An 8,762-nucleotide genomic window follows, 5' to 3' on the forward strand; every position below is an offset into this window, starting at 1 on the left:
CTTATCTCCCCTTCTTCTTTTTTATGTTTGTTACTCTCTTGTAACACCTCTAATCTTCTGGCGCTCATATATGACCTTATGCAGTTGCGAGCGCCGTAAAACCTCTACTAAAACAAAACATTCTCACACTGGATGGCCAGCTTTGTGTTGAAATGCTTGGTCTGTGTGAGTGGTTGGCGAGTGCTCCGGTTGTCCTTCTTTCCTATCAAACATCTATCGTCCTTATCTCCCCTCCTTTTTTATGTTTGTTACTCCCTCGTAGTAGGCGGTTGGCGGGTGCTCTGGTGTGGTTTGCTTCTCCTTTCCTATTAAAAAATCTATCGTCCTTATCTCCTCTCCTTCTTTTTTTATGTTTGTTACTCTCTTGTAACGCCTCTAATCTTCTACTAAACAAAACTCTCTTGTAACACCTGTAATCTTCTTGCGCTCACATGACCTATGCAGTTGCAAGTGCCGTAAAACCTCTACTAAAACTAAAAACTAAAAACTAAAACTTCCCTCCTCTTTTGTTTGCTACTCTTCTGCAACACCTATACTATTCGGCACTTGTATGACCTAACTGTGTTGCAAATGCCGTAAAACCCATATTAAAACAAAAACCATGGTCTGTAACTTTGTAGCCCGGATGGAAAGCCACAAGTTCCTCCCAGACTTCCAAAATAGACGGACGCTTTGAGCAGATGTTTTCGCCCTTCAAGACTTCAAGAAGAATATATAAGAATAATGACTAGAGCTCCTTATTGCCACCTGTTGAAGGTCATCCAAGCCTTTCCAAAAGTATTGGCTGAGCGGTTTATTATGAGGTTGCTCTTTGGGAGTCAGCCTTGTGTTGTTGGTTGTTTTTTTTGTTTTGTTTTGTTTCGCTTTGTTTGAGGTTTTTTTTTTTGGGGGGGGGGTTCCTTGTTATTGCAGCAACCCCTATTCCGAGAACCTCATACTACTGCAGCTACTACAAACTTAGTTCCGTCCTGAATTATTATTATTTTTGGGAGGGGGCGGGGGCACGGGGAGACACTTTGTGGTGTGGTTTGCTCCTTCTTTCCTATTAAACATCTATCGCTCTTATCTCTCCTTTTTATGACATGTTACGCTCTTGTACCACTTCTAATCTTCGGCACGTATTGTGTTACAAGTGTCGTAAAATTCTTAACGAAACTAAACTTTAACTGTACCCACTCTCCGTCTGTTTTGATCTCTGTTTCGTTTCAATGTTTTGTCAAAATAATGATATTAATAATAGATTGCATTCTTATAGCGCTCTATCCCATACTAGTTTAAGCTCTGTGCGCTTCGCGTCAATCACATGATCACTGAGCGATACACACAAGAGAACATATTTCACAGTAACAAGAACTGCCTATACAACCAGATAAAGAAGAACTTTCACAACCATACCTTAAAATATATACACGTATGGGCAGCAGTAAAAGCAAAACATATCAGCACTTACTAACACACTGTATAACTAGACCAACATAATTTAAAAAAAATCATTGGTACAATAGTGGATAGTTAAGGGGAAAAAGGATTTTTTTTTTAAAATGCCAGTCTGAGTTTTGCCAAGCGCATAGCAGGGGACACACAAAAAAGAAAAAAAAAAGACTATTACAGATATTTTAACGTAAGAATATTATAGCTCTAATGTCAATTCACCAAGCAAACTACCAGTGTGTAATGATTTCGAGGGAAACTAGACACCATCAACCCAAGCCCCCAAAAAGCGTGCCCAAAGCAGTAAAATGCGAGGGCTCTCGTGGTCTAGAGGTTACGGTATTATTTCTCCCTCATTCAATAGGTGCCGGTTTCGAAACCTGACAGTAATGAAAAATTTTCTTCTTAAATAAATTCTCCTTTCACCTATCCTGCTTTCTAATTATGTTCTGTCGTCTGTTTCCGCATCCACTTACTGCCTCACCCTTTGCCATCTCTTTTTGGCTCATAATTCTTTCTACTGCTACTCTTTGGTTCCTTACTGCTTTCTTCCAGCTACACCCCTGATCTAAGGGTAGGTAAAATCTAACACCTAGCCCTCTCGGATAAGGGTTGAAAAACCTTGAAGGTCTTGTGTGCAAGTTGCGCGCGTTAATGGTCCTAAAATTGATAATAAGAGTAGGCTTCGGCCGCCACCCGGGCAAAATTCAAAATTAACTCCTACCAAACTGATAATGTAGTTGTGAGCACCGTAAAACAACTTGCCATAAAAGAGCAGCAAAATGCGGCCAACAGACGCAGGCGTCGTTTTTATTTTGTTGTTTTGTGTTTTGTTTGTTTGTTTGTTTTGACCTGGCTAAGTGTGCGGACGGAACAAGCTGAACATTTCCTTTCACAGGGGAGTGAATGTTTCCGCGCATTATATGGGGGTTTGACAAACGCATCCAGTTTATGGCTATATCAACATTTGCTTCCTAAACGGAATGCATTATCGAGAAACGAGAAGGATAGGGCTGTTCTGAATCATTATGGCAGCGGTTACGCGTTTTTTTGGTTGTTTTTTTAAAATGTATTTTTTTTATTTTTGCCGTCTGAATTTTATGCTGCTTTTTTATGACTCTCCATTTATAGGTATTCTTCTCTTGTGTATGCAAAGGAAAGCCCCGTTCTTTTCTCATACTTACGCGTTTTTAGGATTTCTAACGGGAACGGCTCCTCCCTCTTCCCCTCCTCTCCCCCCCTCCTCTCTCTCTCTCTCTCTCTCTCTCTCTCTCTCTCTCTCTCTCTCTCTCTCTCTCTCTCTCTCTCTCTCACACACACACACACACAGGATGAGTATACAGAGTAGGCTAGAGCAGTCAGTGCCCGCCTGAGGGCGACGAAAAGTAAGGACAGGACCTCCACCGACCGACTTTTGCTCATACTCATACACTCTCTCTACACCCTCACACACACACACACACACACACACACACACACACACACACACACACACACACACACACACACACACACACACACACACACACACACACACACACACACACTCTCTCTCTCTCTCTCTCTCTCTCTCTCTCTCTCTCTTTCACTTTCTCACTTGGCTCACTGTTTGCCGTATGACCTTTGAGTTTAGTTTGTTGTTGTTGTTGATGCTGCGTGGCCTTTGCGTCGCTCCCAAATTTGCTCACATTCTGTGTTAATAGGTCACGCGACAGAAATGTGCGTCGTGCATGGCGGTTGATGCAATAGCAGGTAAGAGGTAAAACTGGGCAATGAATCGCTGTTGCAAAATCCGGATGATATAAATAATGTTAGTGGACCTCTTCGGCAAACGTGTCATGAACCACTTCGGTAGATGGGTTAGAACTAAGAACAACTTTTAAAAAAAACGGGTTAGAACCGCTTCAACAAATATAATGTGTGCACCCAACTCGGCAAACGGGTCAGGAAAGAGAGCTAGAAGAGTCTGAATTCGGATAATGTTTATTTGAGAATTATCCGGTTATCCGGATAGATTATCAGTTTTTTCCCCCCACCTCCAGTAGGAGAGCAGGATGAGTACACAGAGTAGGTTAGAGCAGTCAGTGCCCGCCTGAAGGCGACGAAAAGTAAGGACAGGACCTCCACCGACCGACTTTTGTTCATACTCATACAGGCTGCGTGCAGCTAACGTGTCGGAAAGTGGAGTGAAACCAGCCTCTCTGGTGAAACGTTGACTGTTTGGTTTAGTGTTAGTTATAGAGTTTTGCGACACTTCGCTGCATCAGAATTACAAAGTTCCTTCTGCTCAGTACCTAGTTTTGAGAAATTTGACTAGGAAGATTTTGAATTGCACATCATGTCAAGCTTTTTCGAATGCAATTCTTTGATAACGACTCCGAATAGAATCATCTTACCATTTTGATAGAGCACGATAGAACATAATTTGGCTCCTGACCTCATGGTCTTAGTAACTCAAAACAGCCAAAAATATCAGGTAGAACTTTGTAATTCTGAGATAGTAACTTGCAACGCATTAATGTCATTATATTATTGCCAAAGATTAGAGGTGTTATAGGAGAGTAAGGTACGATCAGGACAATAAATTGGTATTAGTTGCTGGTAACCTCTATGAAAGAACTCTGCACACACGTCTTTTCCGAAGTACGGGCCAAAATGTGTGTGTGTGTGTGTGTGTGTGTGGTTGTGTGTGTGGTTGTGTGTGTGTGTGTGTGTGTGTGTGTGTGTGTGTGTGTGTGTGTGTGTGTTTTGCACAGAGTTGTCAGATCATTAATCTGGTTTCTAGCCAAATTGGTTTTTTTTAAAAATCAACGAACAGAAAACTGCTAAAACTTGAATAAAACTGACAAACTCCACCGAGGTCGAGTTTTTGAAAAATATGTTTTTTTTAATGCGTATGTTTTACACGATGTAAAAGTCGACTTTTATCCGCCATCATTGGGCATGGCAAATATTAATAGACGTTGAGGGATTTGCATAATATATTGCCTTTGATAAGAATAATGAAACAGAAGTTAAGAAATAATATAATATGGTAAAACTGCCAATGACTTTCTTCCCTCTAAACGTCTTTATAAATTGCCTGAATTTTGACCTTTGGCACGGAATCTGCGAAATTGGCAGCCTAGGTGTTGCACATAGATGTTATACCTACACTCGTGGAATCCCATTCGTGCAGCGTGCAGAAATTTCGGGGTGAAACGAAGGAGGTGGTTGGATGGAAGACGTCGCTGTATTGGCACGAGGAAGAGAGGGAATGGTAGGGCCTATTTCTCGTGTGGGTGTTTTTTTTTACTCTCCGGGCGTCTATGGTGTGGTTGTTGAAGGCTGTCTATCGGGTGGTTGGCGGGTGTGCTGGTGTGGAGTACTCCTTCTTTCCTGTCAAACATTTATAGTCATCATCTCTCCTCCTTGTTTTCTTTATAATATTGTGTTCCCATCTTGTATGGTAACACCTCTCTTCGACACTATGGCCTATTTGTGTTGCAAGTACCATAAAACTCTTATAAAACTAAAAGCTGTTTCCGTTCAAGACCTACTTGCATGAAGTGAGTTTGAATGAGAATAAATCGCTGCCGCTGAAAGTTTTTTTTGTTGTTGTAAGAAGTATATTTTGAAAAGTGATCTGCAGGAACGCTGTTTTCAAACTTTTAGTTAGCATTTCTGTAGCCTATATATGTTTTCACTTAAGGTCTATTCTAAATATAACTCAGCTGATAAGACGCAATTTTCGTTAAACCGATAACCCAGCCGACAAATAATATAAAAGCTATGTTAAAAAAACAACTAGATATCTATATAAATATTACCTGTGCCTATCTTTTCACAAGCTTGTCGTAAGGCTTCGATTCATGTATAAAAAAACGCGGGTGGCCGGAGGGCGCCACTGGTAGGTCATATGTTTTTTTCTTTTCTTTCCCTCTGTTGTTTCTGTCTCCCTGACCTTTTTTTCCCCCTGTGGGCGGTTGGCGGGTGCTCTGGTGTCGTTTGCTCCTTCTTTCCTATCAAACATCTAGATCTATCGTCCTTATCTCCCCTTCTTCTTTTTTATGTTTGTTACTCTCTTGTAACACCTCTAATCTTCTGGTGCTCACATGACCTTTACGTATGCAGTTGCGAGCGCCGCAAAACCTCTACTAAAACTAAAAACTGACTTTTTTCCCTGCACTAAATGACCATTATTGTGTCGATGTGCTTTCCTTTACTCAACAAAGGAAACCATGTAAAACTTGTACGTTGTCAATACGTATAAAAGACCGAGAAAGTAGAATAGAGATGAGGCAGAAGAAAATAATAACCTGCGGTTTGTCGGCACGTGCGCTGCAAGGCAGTCGGTGTGTGGTCGCTTTTAAGCTCAAAGGGGCTATCCCGAAAAATGCTGTTTTGAGAAAATCGAAGGTAATGTTTTTGCCCCTTGTTCAGTTTCTTTAAAATACAAGGAGAGTTTTCTCTATAACCAAACAAATATACACACCGATGGAACCAATCTTCTCCCATAAGTAGGGCAATGCTCACTTTTGGTGTAGATCAAGATTGCTGGAAACCCCCAAAATCTGGGTTAGCCCGCTTGTCTTTAAAAGCGACCATTTGTAATTGTGCTTTTGTGTGGCTCTGAGTAGAATTGCTCACCTAGTTTCTCCCTCATAATATTCCCCCGTCCTCCTTCTCTGTCCATGTCAGAGTCTCCTCCACTCGCTCTCTGTCTGTCTGTCTGTCTGTCTGTCTGTCTGTCTGTCTGTCTGTCTGTCTGTCTGTCTGTCTGTCTGTCTGTCTGTCTGTCTGTCTGTCTGTCTGTCTGTCTGTCTGTCTCTCTCTCTCATCCCCCCCATACACACATGTGCACATACATATATACACTCATACACACCACATAATTGTATCATGATATAATGCTCACACCACCTATCTTATATTCTCTCTCTCTCTCTCTCTCTCTCTCTCTCTCTCTCTCTCTCTCTCTCTCTCTCTCTCTCTCTCTCTCTTTCGCACTCTCTCTCTCAGCAGATGGTCAATTATCGTTCGTTAGGCTAGTTGTCTGCCTCTTTTGCTTCGTTTGTTTTTGAGTTAATGCGAACTGAATGAATGGGTGATTGGCGGGTGCTCTGGGGCGGTTTGCTCCTTCTTTTGAGTCAAACATCTGTCGTCCTTATTTCTCCTCTTGTTTTGCGTTTGTTACTCTCTTGTACTTGTAAAACCTCTAATCTTCGGCACCTGTGTGACTTAATTGTGTTGCAAGTGCCGTAAAACTCTTACTAAAACACCCCACTCTAATCTTCGGCACTTATACGACTTATTTCTGTTGTAGATGCCGTAAAACTAAACTAAGTGGGTGGTTGGCGGGTGCTCTGGTGTGGTTTGCTCCTTCTTTCCTATCAAACATCTATCGTCCTTATCTCCCCTTCTTCTTTTTATGTTTGTTACTCTCTTGTAGTGGGTGGTTGGCGGGTACTCTGGTGTGGTTTGCTCCTTCTTTCCTATCAAACATCTATCGTCCTTATCTCCCCTTCTTATTTTTTATGTTTTTTACTCTCTTGTAACACTTCTAATCTTCTGGCGGTCATATGACCTTATGCAGTTGCGAGCGCCGTAAAACCTCTACTAAAACAAAACAAACTAAACTGAACTGAACTAAACAAAACCAAACCAATCCAAACTAAACTGAACTTATCTAATTTATCATTGTACCACACTGGCTTGAATGTGCTGTTTTCATTGTACTCATAAGTGTAACAGCTGCTACACAACTACACGTTTGAACAGTGGAACCTGCTGCGATCCATAGACATTTGGTTATGGGTGGTTGGTGGGTGCTCTGGTGTACTTTGCTCTTTTTCTTACCGTCCTTATCTCCCCTCCTTCTATTTTGTGTTTGTTACTCACTTATACCATCTCTAATCTTCAGCACTTATATGACCTTATTTTGTTGCAAGTGCCGCAAAACTCTTAGACTAAAACTAAACTTTTGCTTTTTCCCTACACTAAATGACCATTATTGTGTCGATGTGCTTTTCTTAACTGAAACAAAACATAACGAACTCACATTCTCACGGAACGCCTTTAGTCTTTGGCACGTACATGTGTACGACCTGATTGTGTTGCAAATGTATGTACCGTAAAACCCTTATTATTGAAACAAACGAGAACTACAACTTTTTGTTTTTACTTCGGAACTTGCTGTGACCCACAGATCTTAGCTTTGCTGGTGATTGGTGGGTGCTCTGGTGTGGTTTGCTCCTTTCTTCCTATATATATATATATATGAAACATCTATCGTCCTTAACTCTCCTCTTCGCGCGCTCATATGACCTTAGCAGTTGCGAGCGCCGTAAAACCTTATACTATACTATACTATACTTTACTAACTCTCCTCCTTTTTTGTGTTCGTTACACTCTTGTAACGCCTCAAACCTTTTTCCCTTATATGACCATATTGTGTTGCAAGTGCCGTGAAATTTTAACTAAAACTAAAAGCACCTCTAATCTTCGACACTTATTTAACCTTCTTGTGCTGCAAGTGCCCTAAAACTCTTACTAAAATTAAAAACACCTCTAATCTTCAACACGTATATGTCCTTATTGTGTTGCAAGTTCCGTAAAACCTTCACGTAAGTTAAAAAACACCTCTAATCTTCGAAGCTGATAATATGACGTTGTGTTGCAAGAGCCCTAAAATTCCTACTAAAACTAATTTTAAAAAACCCACCTGAAATCTTCGACACATCTATAACCTTTTTGTGTTGCAAATGCCCTAAAATTCCTACTAAAACTAATTTTAAAAAACCCACCTCTAATCTTCGACACTTCTATAACCGTATTGTGTTGCAAGTGCCCTAAAACTCTTACTAAAACTAAAAGCACCTCTAATCTTCAACACTTGTATGACCTTATTGTGACGTTGCAAGTACTCTAAAACTGTTACAAGAACTAAAAGACCGTAGCTTTGCTCGTCATGATGACCTATTTATGAAAGTACGCATTGTGTGCCTTTAGAGCAGAGTAGAACCAAGATCCTGCAGAACTGTTTATGTAACGACCAATGGTTCTGTGCACGCTTGAGTGAGCCGCTCCTGGAGGTCTCCTGGTTGTATGTTTTGGGCTGGCGCAAAAAAAGGTGTTGGCACTGATTTTGGTCTCTTTCTTTCTTTCTTTTTTTCTTTTTTTCTTTCTCTCTTTCTTTCTTTCTTTCTTTCTCTGTCTATCTGTCACCCTTTCCTTCCTCCTCTCACCCTTTTCTCTCTGTGGGTGCTTTGCCTGGCTCGCGCGCGCGCGCGTGTGTGTGTATGTGTGTGTGTGTGTGTGTGTGTGTGTGTGTGTGTGTGTGTGTGTGTGTT

At 41.1% G+C, this 8,762-nt stretch overlaps 1 protein-coding gene across 1 annotated transcript in view; it reads right to left on the minus strand.

The window, feature by feature from the left end:
- The window catches only part of LOC101855562 (serine/threonine-protein kinase pim-1), a gene marked incomplete at its 3' end in the record, with an annotated part of 20,522 nt that overhangs the window by 1,532 nt on the left and 10,228 nt on the right, over positions 1–8,762 (minus strand).

Source organism: Aplysia californica, unplaced genomic scaffold (assembly GCF_000002075.1).
Source record: "Aplysia californica isolate F4 #8 unplaced genomic scaffold, AplCal3.0 scaffold00197, whole genome shotgun sequence".
In the NCBI taxonomy this organism is placed as follows: domain Eukaryota; kingdom Metazoa; phylum Mollusca; class Gastropoda; order Aplysiida; family Aplysiidae; genus Aplysia; species Aplysia californica.